The 15582-nt window shown below is 33.8% G+C and overlaps 1 pseudogene; it reads right to left on the reverse strand.

Moving 5' to 3' along the window:
* Positions 1-11260: 11260 nt before the first annotated feature.
* On the reverse strand, positions 11261-15298 carry LOC110635521 (probable LRR receptor-like serine/threonine-protein kinase At3g47570; annotated as a pseudogene).
* Positions 15299-15582: the final 284 nt, after the last annotated feature.

Here is a 15582-nt window from a genome sequence, read left to right on the forward strand (position 1 = left end):
CCACATTGTTGACAGACGCCAAGACAGTTATGGCAGTCCTATACATCTCAATCTCCACCGTTGATCATACTTATAAGGACGAACCCAGAGCCCTTGGATCAAAAAGCAGATGATAAGTCCGGTGCCTTTTATTCCTAGCCTTCGGATCCGTCTTGACAGGAAAGACCCTGAGCCATTGGATTAAAAAGAGAAAGGACAGATATTCTGAATAGGATCTCAGCCGTCCATTTTGATTCTCTTTAATTCTCAGACATCGGATTATGTCCTTTTAAATCCAAACCTTCTGTCTCCCCAGAAGGGATCCTGACCCTTCATTAGGAGCACCCGTTCCCTATAAATACCTGCATGCAATACTGTAGAGGGACGGGCAAAAAGGTGGTGGTGATTATAGTGGAAAGACTCTGAAATTTAATTCAGTCTTGCTACTTTGCCGTTCTAAGTTTGCATAAAATCGAGAAACTTCAGAAACTAGTTTTCTTAAGTATCTCCATTGAAGGAGTTTTGGACCCTGAAATCCTTTATTTTTAGTCTGTTCATTACTCTGCGATACCATTTTTTTTGTTCAGTTTCATCTTCATCACCCTAATACCAGCGTATTGTTCTCCAAGCTTGATCTCATTCTGACCCGATAACCGTCGCTTCGGCTCAACAACATTCTGACCTGGTTCTCGTTATTTCGAACTTGACCTCATTCTGACCCGGTTACCGTCGCTTAGGCTCAACTGCATTCTGACCTGGTTCTTGTTATTTCAAAGTAAGCATTAGTCCCTGGACCATCAGTTTGCAGCCCTACAATATTTGTGGTTCCAGAGTTAGTTCAAGAGCCTCAACCTCCCACAGGTAAGTGTCTAGACTATTATTTTGCTGGATGCTCGTGTTTCAGTTTATCTGTTTTTATTTTACAAATTTCCATTAAGTTCATTCGCACTGAAATCCCAATGTAGACTATTCAGGCCGATAGTTATTTACTTCTTCTATTTGTTTGTAAACTTTATTTATTTCTCCTTAGTTTTCTTTCCCTTCGAAAATAGGTGCTCTAGTTAAGGGCAACTTGTAGGTAACTTAATAAAATATTGGTAGGAGTATCTTAATATGAAAGTTTTTTTTTTGAATGAATAAAAATAACCAAAGGTTGAATAGTAGATCAGAGGAAAAAGTTATGGGGTCAGGATACTAAACGAGTCTAGGAGGTAGCATAATAGAGCGGGAATCGAGATAAGATTGGATCCCAGACAAGTAACCAAAAGAGATCGGATATAGCTGGCCAAAGAGTTCTGACAAGGTAATCACCTAGGAGATCGGTGAAAAGTTCGATCTTATATCACGAACATTCTAAGAGATCAGGGGAGAGTTCTCACCTGATTCTCATTTAATTAAAACACGGAGATCGAAGGAGAGTTCTTATCTGAGATTCTTCATTTAAAATTTTAAATCGATCACTCTCAGAGATCGGGGGAGAGTTCTTATCCGATTCTCATTCAAATAAAACACGGAGATCGGAGGAGAGTTCTTATCCGAGATCCTTCATTTAAATTTTTAAACCAAACACTCTAAGAGATCGGGGGAGAGTTCTTACCTGATTCTCATTCAATTAAAATACGGAGATCGGAGGAGAGTTCTTATCCAAGATCCTTCATTTAAATTTTTAAATCGAACACTCTAAGAGATTGGGGGAGAGTTCTTACCTGATTCTCATTTAATTAAAACACGGAGATCGGAGGAGAGTTCTTATCCGAGATCCTTCATTTAAATTTTTAGACTGAACACTCTAAGAGATCGGGGGAGAGTTCTTACCCGTTTCTCAACCAAAACCTCAATAAAATATGTGGAGATCGGAGGAGAGTTCTTATCCGAAATCTCCCACCTAAAACTCTTAATAAAACATTTCTAAAGATTGGTAGAAACTTCTCATCCGAGCTCTCTTAACGAAGTCAAAATTAAATAGCACAACTCCAATATACAAGATAACTTTATTTGACACCTATTCACTAAAGGGCCATCTCACGAACTCGTGTTCTTGGGCAACCCAAAATAAGTGAAATATCGAACACTCCTTTATTACGCAAAAATGATTAACATCATCCCTATCCCAACCTTCTAATTATCTTTTCAATTTATAAAGAGCATAACATCAAAATCTGTTTACCCTTGTTGAGGGACGAGGCGGGGTGCCTAACACCTTCTCCGCCCATATATGGACCCCAAACCTAGAATCTCTTTTTCTTTTTTGAAGTGGTTTCCTTTTAATTTATTTTCACAAAATTATTTTCTTTAATTTCCCTCAAAATTAGAGTGGCGACTCCTCACTTTTCTCACTTCGGTGAAGAGCTTCGTCCGGGCGACTGCAAAATGCCTTGCGATATATACCCTATAGCCTTGCTATGGGTCCTAAGTACTCTTAACAATTTTCCCTCTTCTATATTAGACAGGGTAGCATTAACTATAACAAGATATTTAGAGTTTGAGTCCAAAAATGCATACCTTAGTGAGGAGGGGAGAGGTTTAAGTTCTACCTGTTCAGTGTTGTTCTCTGGCTTGCTTTCGAGTTGTTCCTCCTTTAACTCCTCCACCTCGAAAGCTTGAGCCAAGAGTAGTGGTCAATGAGCTGCTAAATATTGAGCACAAACTGTAACTTTTGTGTTTTCATTGTCAACAATGTGAGTGTGCAGTAAGCATGCTTCAAGAGGATCTTTAGGATATGCTTTACGCAATTTCTCTTCGACTTGTTTGTCAACCGTATCAATTTTAAAACATTCATCATGTTTAATTTTGTGTTTCATCATGTTGAACAAGTTGAATTCCACTTCCTCATCTCCTACCTTGAGAGTTAGCCACCCATTTTTGACGTCTATGATTACTTCGGCGGTTTCTAAAAAAGGTCTTCCCAAGATGATAGGGATTTAAACATCCTCTTCCATCTCAAGGACAACAAAGTTAACTGGATTGAAGAATTTGCCCACCTTGATAGGGATGTTCTCAAGTATGCCCACAGGATATTTAACAGACGGATCAGCCAATTGCAGTGAAATTGTTGTGGGCTTTAGTTCTCTGATCTCTAGCTTTCGACATATTGATAGAGGCATTAGACTCACACTTGCCCTAGGATCACAGAAGGCCTTGTCTATTTTCTTATCACCAATGAGACAAGGTATGGAGAAGCTTCTTGGATCTTTCAGCTTTGGAGGCAGTTTGTTTTGCAGTATGGCACTGCATTCCTCTGTTAGAGCAACAGTCTTATAGTCTTTCAGTTTTCTTTTCTTTGATAAAATTTCCTTAAGGAGTTTGGTGTAGGATGGCATCTGAGAAAGCGCTTCAGTGAAGGGAATGTTGATGTAGAGTTTCTGTAAAACTTCTAAAAACTTCCCAAACTGCTTGTCCAATTTGGCTTTCTAAAATCTCTGAGGAAAAGGTAGGGGAGGCTGATATAGCTCTGGTAGCTTCTTTTTCTTCCTTGCTTCCTCTTCCTAATCCTTCTTGACTTCTTCCTCTTTCTTCTCTGCTTGGCTTTTAGATTTATCAGAGGTTTCCTCTGTTGGTTCTTCCTCTAGTTGTTCTAGAATTCTTCCACTCCTGAATGTAACTGCCTTACAATGCTCCTTTGGGTTCATCTCTGGTTGACTAAGCAGTTGACTAGTAGCTTTGCTTAAAGAACTTGCTTGCTGAGCAATTTGATTTTCAAGCATCTTGTTATGGGTAACAAGTTGGTCCATTCTGGAAGTCAACTGCTTGATCATTTCATTCTGTTGTTGTTGAGCTGCTAGGAGGCCTTCCATCATGGATTCCATAGTCATCTTCGGTTCAGGCTATTGAGGTTGAGGAGGTAGTGGTGGCTATGTAAAGTTTTATCCTCTATTCTGAAATTCAGGGGGTGCTGGTGGTCTGTACCCTTGCTGTGTGTTCATTGGCTGATTCTGGGAATTTGAGCATGAGAAATTCGGTGATTCCTCCATCTAAGGTTGTAAGTATTTGAGTATGGATTATTGAGCTACCTCTGGTTGAAGCTCCCTCAGTTGTTCATATAGCTCATTTGTTCTGTGGAGGGTTCATTGAAGTTATTGAATTTTGAAGTTGTATATCTTCCTCCACAATCATCGTAGTGCTGGTTGCTTGTACCAATAGTGTTGGCTTGCATTCTGTCAAGCCGCTTCATGAGCTGATCAAACTGAGCATTTATCATGCTTAGAGCATCCACTTCTAAGATCCCTGTTGTTCTCCTTGTGTTTCCTCTTTCATTTGACCACTCGTAGTTATGATATGTGACCCTCTCTAGAAGTTCAAGTGCTTGTGTCACTGTTTTCTCCATTAGGTCACCTTCTGCAGCCGAATCTACTGTGCTCCTTGTGGAGGGTAGTAGCCCATTATAGAAATTCTGCACTAGGAGCCGATCTTCTATGCCATGGTGTGGACATTCTCTCTGCAGGTCCTTATATCTTTCCCATGCGTCATAGAGTGATCCACCTTCCTTTTTTCTAAAGGTGTTGAGTTCAACCCTCAACTTTGCAGTCTTTACAAGTGGGAAATACCTTGCTAGAAAAGCTTGTGAGAGGTCTTCCCAAGTGGTGAATGTCCTAGCTGGTTGAGAAAGTAACCACTTCCTTACTCTATCTCGAAGGGAGAATGGGAATGTTCTGAGTCTTATAGCTTGATCAGATACTCCATTCATCTTGAATGTGTCACATAGGGCAAGAAAACACTAGAGGTGGTAATGTGGATCTTCCGTTGGTGTACCCCCAAACTGGGTTTGTTGAATCATTTGGAGCTATGTTGGTTTCAGTTCAAAATTATTGGCTTCCACTGTAAGTCTTGTAACACTGAGCTGGAATCCTTGTATAAATGGAGCTCCGTAGTCCCTCAAGAGTCTTGGCCTATTGTTGCTGTCGGCTATGATTGGAGTTTCTGGATTTCCTTGATCTTGTTCTTAGTGTCACCTTTCTCTCCTGATGGCTCTTAGAGTTCTATTTATTTCGAGATCCAAGTCCAAAACTTCTTTCTCTGGCTTTGTTCTGGTCATGCACCAAACCAAATACCTGAGAGAAAATAAAAGAAATAAAGAAAATTAAATAAAACTAAACAATAAATATAAATGCCTAAATCAGCTAAATTACCAATCGCTCAATATTACTAAAACTAAATTCCCTGGCAACGGCGCCAAAAACTTGTTTGCTAGTTTCTCAACCCTGCAAGTGCATGGATCGCTAACAAGTAATAAAGTAGTGAGTGAAGTATCGTCCCATGAGGAATTTGATTAGTAAGTACTAAACTACACAACAGTTGTGACTGTTTAGGCTGCAGAATATGAATGAAGAGTATATTAAACTTATTTTGGATGCTGAAAATAAACTATGAATGAAATTATCAATTGAAATAATTCCAGAATTAATATTTCACACTGTAATCTTATTATGGATTTTAATCTCGCCTATTTATTGGACTGAGGATCGTCACTTTGATGGAAATTAATCCTAAAATATCCTAAGTCCTCTCTCAAGGCACCTAAGGTGTGTTCCAATTAGAGCCAAATCCTACTTTCGTTAGTGATTAGTCCTAATAAACCCCTTAAGATGTATGATTAATTTTAGAACTCCACAAAGGTCATCAGCCTATCTCGAGATTATATTTTCTAGGTTCAAAATCCTGATTTTCTAATATTAATCTTCACCTTTCAGTCCTTCAATTAATATTTGTAATCAATACCAAGTGGGTACCAACACATAGCATGTATTAAGATCACAAGAAATCAAATCAAATGGTAAAACTCAAATCCAATAAATAAAACTCAATATTCATCCATAATAATAACTACAAGCATTACTCTCCCAATTCCAGAATCAAGGATTTACTCACTCATAGTGAGTTTAACAAACATAATAGAAATAAAATAAAAGAACATGAACAGTCTTAGAGAAATAGAACAAAAGAACTGATGAGGATTTTTTGCAGCCTTAAACTTGTGGAACTCCGGCTGAAGGCTTCCCTCTTGTACTGATGATCTACTTCCAAGATGGCTGTGAAGGATGTGAGTATGAAGGTGAGATTAGATCTGGAATTTAGATTTCTCTCCTCAAACTTCAAAACTCAAAAAGGAACTCCCTTTGTTTTCTGTGACTCCTCTCTTTATATTGAATGATCTAGGGTTAGGTTTTTAGAGTCCTCAAAGCATTAGGAGTCTCTTCTCTTTGACAAAGCTGAAGTTGGAATTAATTCAGAAAACTGATTGTCACGTGATACATGGCCCGTGTGTCACTACAAGGCCCAGGGCCGTGTAACCTACTGGAGCTTGAATTGTTGCATCTTGTATCGGGACAAGACTTTACACGGGCTTCAGGTAATTACACAAGCCTGGTTACACTGCCCGTGTACTTTTGTACTTCAGGGAAGTCTTTAAGCTTGGCCTGGCAGGGATTTATACGGGCCTTTATATTTTACATGGGGCATGGTACACGGCCCGTGTACTTTAATTCTTCCCTGGCTCTTTGTCTTTCTCCTAGCAATAAGTTACACGGGTCTGTGGCTTTGATTACATGACCCGTGTAAGGTGTATTAGCAACATTTCTCAATTCTTTGACCTTTCCAAGTCTTCTGCTCTGTTCCTATGCCTTGGAACCTCTTCAAAATACCTGGAAACATACAGAAAATATAGAATTCAGAGTTTGACAATGGAATTTGCAAAAGTGCACGAAAGTGATGATTATACATGAGATTTCTTATCTAAATGCTATGAAATATTATACAAATGTACTTAAAAACATCTATATAATACAAGTGTATCACTTCTATATCTAATGATAATGCAATTGTTGAATAACTACCATCTAAAGCTCCAAGAATTGCTCACGAAGAGATTGATATCACATCTTTAGTTGTGATCCATGCTTACACTCTCAAATTTAGGAATATCCAGTTAATCTACAAGATGAAATTCGAAGAGCATATATCAAATTTGGGCCATATCGTCCTCTTTCATTTGAATTTGAATATTCATTCTTTGGTTCAGAAAGTCATCTTTGCCAATTGCAATCTCATTAGTTTAAATGTTTTTCATGGTTAGAGTACTCTCTAGCAAAAGATGTTGCATTTTGTCTTCCATGGTATGTTTTTCCAAGAAATTAGCTAGGAAACCTAGATCATATACATTCACTGAAATAGGATTTAAAAATTGGAGAAAAGTTAACAATGGAAAAGATTGTGCCTTTTTATCTCATTTAGGGTAATTCTTCACATAAAATGGCTGTTAAATGCTTTAAAGATTTGAGGAACTAATCATGTGATATTGAAAAGGTAATTCGAAAGCAAACCTCTTAGCAAATTTTGAATAATTAGTTATGCATAAGGGCTTCCATAGATGTTCTTAAATGGCTAACCTTTCAAACATGTGCTTTTAGAGGGCATGCTAAAAGTTCAAATTCAAAAATCAAGGTAATTTTCTTGAACTATTACAGCTTTTAGCATCATACAATAAGGAGGTGAGTGATGTTATTTTGGAAAATGTGTCACAAAATGCCAAGTACATATCAACAACAATTCAAAAGGAAATTTTACATGTTTTTGCTAGAAATGTACAAAGTGCAATCCTATATGAGATTAATGTTGCCAAATTTTGCTCAATTGTTGATGAAACTTGAGATGAATCTAAAAGAGAGCAAATGGCTCTTATTGTGAGGTTTGTTGATAGAGATGGAATTGTACTAGAGTGGTTTTTAGATCTAGTGCATATTAGAGATACATCTGTAGTAATTCTTAAGAAGGAAATTTGCTCTTTTCTATCTCATCATAACCTTAATATTCAAAATATACATGGTCAAGGGTACGATGGAGCTAGTAATATGCAAGGAGATTGGAATGGATTACAAGCTTTATTTCTTACAATTTCCTTATGCATATTGTGCATTGTTTAACTCACCAGTTCAATTAGCTCTTATTGCTATAGCTAGGGAAGTAGCAGATGTTCATGCATTTTTCCAAAATGTAACTTTTATTATTAATATTGTTGGTGCTTCTTGTAAACACAATGATGAGTTACAAGCTAGTCAAGCAGCTGAAATTGCATATTTGATTGAATTAATGAGCTTGATAATGGAAGAGGAGTTAATTAATCAGATTGGCACTTTGCTACAACCTAGAGATACTAGACGGAGCTCTTATTTCAATTCAATTTGTAGCCTTATAAGAATGTTTGGTGCAATTTGCTCAGTACTCCAAAACATAGCTCTCATTATTATATTTTTTTTAATTTTTTAAAGATAGAAGAATATATGTATAATAATAATTTATATTTTAATGGTTGATATGTTAACAAACAACATCTGACAATGTTTGTTTTGTTAGCATAATTACAACAATTAGCATGATTATAGGAGATTTGTATAATATAATTACAGCAATTAGCATGATTATAGGAGATTTGTGTAGCATAATTACAACAATTATTATTCTTGTCTAAATTAGCTCATATTCTCATATATAAATAGATGTAATATCTCTGTAAATAAGGCACAGATAAATACACAATCATTTCCTTCATTACTTGTATTCTTTCTTCTAACAGTGTTCAATTTATCTTGTGATGAATTTGAAATTGTCGAGTTATTTTAAATATTGCAAAATTATTTCCTAAAAGTATTATATATTTTCATGTGCAATTTGAGTAATATTCTATTTGTTCATGTTGTCCATATTAAAGTTTTGGAAATTTAAATATAAGTGAAAAAAAAATTTAATTAAAACTTTTGATTTGTTGATGTGATAAGAAAATTTCATAACAAAGTTTTAATTGTTCCTCATCTAATTGAAATTTGGCATCTTTCTATACGATTTTTCTGAATTATTAGAGCTTTTTTGAAGAAGGAAAAGATTGAAACAAATTATAATTTTTTGAAAAAAAATTTAGTTAGAAACAAATTTAGCAAGATTAATTATTAAAATAATATGAAATACAAAATTATTTATTAAATTAACATAACCTTGAAAATATTTACAAAAATAATATTTGCTAATGAAAATACCAATTAAAAAAGAAGTTATATGCGGACACATCTAAACAAGAAAAGAACATTTAAGTAAAGCATTTTCAAGAATGTTATGACTCTGAGCAGAAGAACAGCATCTGCTCTGCTAAACGCCAATCATATTGTTGTATTTGTCAATCGGAGAAGCAAAATGAAAAACGCTAACTGACCTGGCGTTTTCCGCAGCAAAGAGCAGAAGCGCATGTGAGACAACTTTTATATCAATCCGGAGGGGAAGAGAATTTCTATCTGTAATTTTATTTATTTATTTTTTTTTATCGGTTAAAGTTTCATTTTATTAATAAATAGATTTTAATATAACAATAAAAAAATAAAATAAAATAATTAATACAAATAACCATAAAAATATATTAAAATAAGCTTGGACCATGTTGGTTTCAATGTTAATATCAAACACATCACCACAAATTTAATTACAAAATTTTTTGTTTTTGTTAGCTTGGATTTTTGATTCAGCAGTAATATAGTGTAAATTTTTTATTTATTGTTGTAAACAATAACTTTGATAATATATGGAAAAAAATTGAGAAAATTAATTTTATATTTGTATAACTTTACCATGTAAATTTATTTGTAACATCCATTGTAAATTTTTGATAATTTTTAAAAATAAAAAATAGAAAAATTAATTAGTTATATATATATATATATATATAAACACACACCCAAGATAATTATAAATCTAAGATAGTAAAAAAAAAAAACTGAAATATGAGTATTTAAATGTTGATATTTTGTGATATTTAAATACAAACATAAAATTGTTATGTATTTTATAAGAGATTTATTGAGACGGCACTGTTATAAATGTATTCCAAAATTTGTGCTAATTTTAATATACCAATATTTACAATGTGTGATGCATGTTATTTATATATATTATATATATTCGTGATATATATATATATATATATATAAATTTTCATATATAATATAATTTTGTCATAATATATTAATGAATTTTAGGTTGGACTGTAGTAGTTTCTAAGGTTATAAGATTTAGAAATTTCTTACTTATACAAAGTTGTGTAAATACTCAACCAATAGAATATAACATACATGTGCTATTATACGAAACTTATCATAATTTTAATTAAAATGAATTAAAATGACAATTAATGATTAGTTGAGTGCATACGTCTGTACATATATAAGAATTACTCATAAGATTTTGAGTTTAAATATCAATTAAACTAAATTATATTAAAAAAATATATTATTATACTATATTAATTTTTAATATTTAATTAAATTTAATCCTTTATTGTTATAATATTAAAGTAATATGACTGTATTTTGCTCTTATTAAAATTGGTTTGTATTTTATATTTTAAAATATTTTGTATTTTAAATGCATTGTGCAATAATCATTTTATAATATTATATTATTATTTTGTAATATTTATATCTTATAAAATAGAATAATTGATATTTTTTTTTAATTCAGTTGCTCAAAGGTAATACTGAAAATAATGAAAAAAATTTCATTGACAAAAGCACTATTTTATCCTGGATCAAATTCAAATTAAAATAAGATTAAAATCAAATAAAAAAAAATTAAAATCAAAGATACTTATTATATTCAATTTGGAATAGATTTTTTGAACATTTGTTGAATAAGATTTTGCATGAATAATTATTTAATAAATTGTCTAATATTTTTTAATTTGAAATAAGATGTATATAAAAAAAATGCAATATATAAAATTTATCAAATTTGTTAAAAAAGAATGATCTTATATCATGCAATTATATAACAGGGCATCCAACTACCTAGTAGAGTTTCATTACAATTATACAATTATTAAATTTACTAAAGTTCATTAATTATGATTATTAATATAAAAATTAAAATTTAAAGATTTTTATTGAAGTTTATTAGCCAAATTGAAATTGATGGAAGCTTCATTGATTACATAAGAAATTAAATCTATAAACAGCTGTACTTGTAAGCGAGGAATTTAAACAACAGTACTTGCAAGGAAGTTGTTCCACCATGTTTTATTGAATGCTACTGTTGCTAATTCAGGTTTTCTTCCTGTGTTTAGAATCTTAATAGGGATCTAATGAGGAGGCTAATTAAATGAATTTGGGCAAGGGATACTTGAGTATAATAATAATAATAATAATTTTATTGATACAAATTAAAGTTTAATGACTATTAAAATTGATATTATATACTCATATTGTATGACAAATTGTTTCTAAATAGCGTCAATTTATTAGCACAACACATTGAGGAGAAAAAAAAAAAGAAAAAGAAAAAAGATAACAATGAAGAATACTTAAGAAATATATATTTGCATAGATCACATATAGAAAAGTTGGACATTTATTCAATTTCACTTCCCTTGAAACGATAAGCACCTGTAGTTCAAATCATGTAAATAAAAAAGTTAGCCACATTGCCATCATGATATAAAGGAACTTTCATGGGATCGTATGAAACAATACTAAAACATTAAGTTATTTGATAATTTTTATGCAACTCAAAATGGATCTTAGTCCCACGTTATAGATATTTTTCTATTGTATTAAAATTTAAAGAAAAAAAGCCCATTGAAAGAAAATAATAAATTAATAAATAAATTAATAAAATTAGAAATATAGGATATAATTAAAAGATATGCAAAAATTAAGATATATATTTATTAATTCAGGTAAAAAAAAATTTTCAAAAGTTAAATTTGTAGAATTACCTCTTAATCATCCTCCATTGGTTTGTTTCTGGGCATCTGAATATCCATAAAAGTTTTCTTTATCAAATGCAACTCTTTTAGGACATCTGCCATATTCTTTCGTTCCATAGGTGACTCCAGTGAAAATGCAACCCCAATTTCAAGTATTGAAACTAGGCATTGTCTCACATTCACTATAACGCGGCTCAAGTTATCATGGTGATTGGTTTCTTTTGCTTCCACTATTTCATCGTCTTCACATACTTCATTTGCTATTTCTCTAGGAAGAAGGGTTGGATCCACAATTTGTAAAAGTCGTTTTGGTAATGCTGCCTTTACAAAATCATGGAGATTTATTCCCTCTTTAAACATTTCATCAGTTGGTCTTCTTTTTGAGAACATCTCTAACACAAGAATCCCATAGCTATAAACATCTCCTTCTTTCGATGTTAAACCACTCATTCCATATTCTGCATGTATATGAAAGTAATCAAATTAATTAGTTCATCACTTGTTGACTAACAATAAGTTAACAAATGAGGAACACAAGTTTGATTAGAGCTGGTATAGGTGAAAGTTAATAATACGAGGATATAACTCCTCAAGTTACGTATGTGGAATTTATATAGAACTGATATAGAACAGTGGTCCTTGAAGCATTCAGTAATTGGTGGAAATTTATCTAATCCTAATATTTATAAATAAGAAAGTGTAATTGAAAAACATATTAATTTTTGTTTATATAATAATAATAAAAAAAAAGACTATTAAAGGAAGAAGAAGAAGCAGAATTAGAAGATAAACAAAAGGAAAAATAGAGGAAGATGACTTATATAGTTGTTAATTACCTGGAGCTACATAACCAACGATTCCTTTGATTCCGGTTGTGCTAGTTTGACTTAGGGATGAATTGCTGTTGATTGAGAAGAGTTTTGCTAGACCAAAATCGCTTACATGAGCAACCATATCATCATCAAGAAGAACATTGCTGGGTTTCAGGCCACAATGAATGATAGGCTTTCCACAAAGGTCATGTAGATAATGCAATGCTGATGCTACACCAATGGCGATATTGAGTCTTTGAAGAAGGTTCAAGCTTCTTTTCTGATTTTCACCTTCTTCACATGGATGCAGCCACTTTTCTAGGCTTCCATTCCCCATATATTCAAAAATTAAAGCTTTGAATGCATAAGATTTGTAATCTAAGCTGGAGCAACATGTTATGCGCTTAACAAGATTTCGATGCCTTACATTTCCCAGTGCATTGCATTCAGCCATGAAGCTCTTAATTGCACCTGTTTGCTCAAGGTTGAGGACCTTAACAGCTAATGGTCTTTCGACTTGAGGTAGAAATCCTTTATACACAGAGCTAAAGCTACCTGAACCAATTAAATTGCTAGAAGAGAATCCATCCGTCGCTTGATAAAGGTCTTTATAAGATACATTTAGAAGGTGGTTCATTTATAAGGGTGCAGAAGCAGGCTTGCTTCTTGATTTTCTCATCCAGCGAATAAGAAAAAAGATCAGAATTGAAAGCGCAGAGGAACCACATAAGCAGTTACGACCACTAGCTTAGGAGTATGGGATTTCACTTTCTTCATCATTCTGGTGGCGCATTTTGGCAAACCAAGTTCAGTGACACCACCGCAAAGCTTGTTATTACCGATCAGTGACAATGCACTGGCATTAATAAATACTCCTCTTTTTGGTACCTCTCCCTCAAGATCATTGAAAGAAAGATTCAAGTATTGGAGATAAGGGAGTTCTTGGAGATCTTTTGGAATTTGTCCTGACAAGTTGTTTCGTGAAAGATCTAAATGTTGAAGGCCTCTAAGGGAAGCAAAACATGAAGGGATGGTTCCTTGGAAAAAATTTCCTTGCATATGAAGATATTCTAGGGTCAGGCTATCTCCAATGGTTCCAGGTATTTCACCTGAAAGATTGTTCTCTGAGACATCTAGTATATTTATATTTTTAAGCTTTCCCACCTCTGTTGGTAAGTTCCCATTGAAAGAGTTTTGAGATAAATTTAGTATTTGTGATAAGGAAGTAAGGCCTAAAACTTCCTTAGGTAACTCTCCACTGAGTTTATTTGCTGAAAAATATAAACCATATAAATGTTGGCAATTTCTAATACTTGAAGGAATGCTTCCTTTCAATTTGTTTTCCAAAAGCGAGAAAATAGATAATTGAGTGAGGTTACCTATGGAGGACGGAATTTGACCTGACAATCTATTTACACCAAAAGATAATGCTTGTAGCTTTTGAAGCTTTCCAAACTGGTCGGGGATGAAACCCGTGAAAAGGTTGTCCTCAATATTCAATGAAATGAAGTTGACGAGATTCTCCATTGCCGCAGGAATAATTCCAGTGATTTGATTTGCTCCCAAATGTAATGTAGTGAGCCGAGTTGAAAAATTGGCTACAGAGTCTGGCAAGACACCTCCAAAATTGTTTCCGCTGAAATGCAAGGTTTCTAGATTGCTACAGTTTGTCAAGGAGGTCAAGAAAAGCAAGTAATTTGATGAGTTACTTCCAAGATTATTGAACTCCAAGTTCAGCCACCTGAGACTCTGTAAATTTCCAAGGTTAGTGGGAACTTGCCCCACAAAATTGTTACTAGAGAAAGCAACCATTTGAAGCTGAGACGCATTGGACAATGAATTTGGTATTGGACCTGAGAAATAGTTTCCATCTATTATAAAAGTTTGAAGATTTGGAAGAGTGAAGCAAATGTTGTCAGGTAGACTCCCACTACGTTGGTTTAAAGAAACTGCCAGAGAACTCAAAGATGTGATGTTGAAAAGAGAGGGAGAGATTATACCTGATAATCTATTAACTCCAACAGAAAAAATATTCAAGCTTTTTAATCGACCCATCTCATTTGGAATACTTCCCTCTAAATTATTTTCCCGAGCAGTAAACACTCTAAGTGATGAAAGGTTGTCTAGAGAAGGTGGAATTTCTCCTGTCAGATTGTTATGATAAAATGCAAGCTTCTCTAGCTTTGTCAGAGATCCAAGTTCTGCTGGGATTTTTCCAGTGAGATTATTCCACTGTAAATATATCATCTTCAGTTGGGAGCAGCGAGTCAAATTGAGTGGAATTTCACCTTGTAATGAATTATATCCCAGAAGAAATTTTTACAGTCGAAATAACTTGCCAACTTGCTGTGGAATTTCACTGCGGAAGGTGTTGTTTTGGAGGTTGATCAACCTCCAAAACAACATGTTGCCGATATGTGGAGGTATAGATCCAAACAGATTCTGCCCTTCCAAGACCAAGGAGGTGATTCTTTGATGGCGGCGACCACATGTGATTCCTGTCCAGTTGCAGAAATGGAGAGAATCATTCCAAGAGTTGAAGATACCTTGTGGATCACTGGTTATCCCTTGTTTGAATTTGAGCAGAGCAAGTTGATCAGTCTCTTTTCCTGATGAAGCATTGGCTTGTAGGCATGCTAAGTTAATAGAGAAGAAGAGAAACACTTGTAGATGCACAAGTGTATAAAGGTTGGGCTGATTAAACTTCATTTGTTGTGAAGAGGCAGGTAGCTGGTAGAATTGCTTGGCGTGTGAGTTCAAAAGTGAGATGCAGAGGCTAGGATGTTTGAATAAAAGACATATAGGGTACAGAAACAATTTACCTTGTATATTTTCTTTCTTGGAGTCATGGTCAATTCACTGTTGAAAGACCAAATTACCTGCATCTTTTTCTTTTAATAAAAATTTGTTTTTTCTTATTATTACTATATGCTTAAAACAGCGGACGCTAGTATAATGCTCTTAATAATAATATAACGACAAATTTCCCCTTCTTTATCATATACCCACAGATGCTGAGTTACACGGCGGGTCCTATATGAACGAGCATTTCTC

This window comes from Hevea brasiliensis, chromosome 12 (genome assembly GCF_030052815.1).
Source record: "Hevea brasiliensis isolate MT/VB/25A 57/8 chromosome 12, ASM3005281v1, whole genome shotgun sequence".
Lineage (NCBI taxonomy): Eukaryota > Viridiplantae > Streptophyta > Magnoliopsida > Malpighiales > Euphorbiaceae > Hevea > Hevea brasiliensis.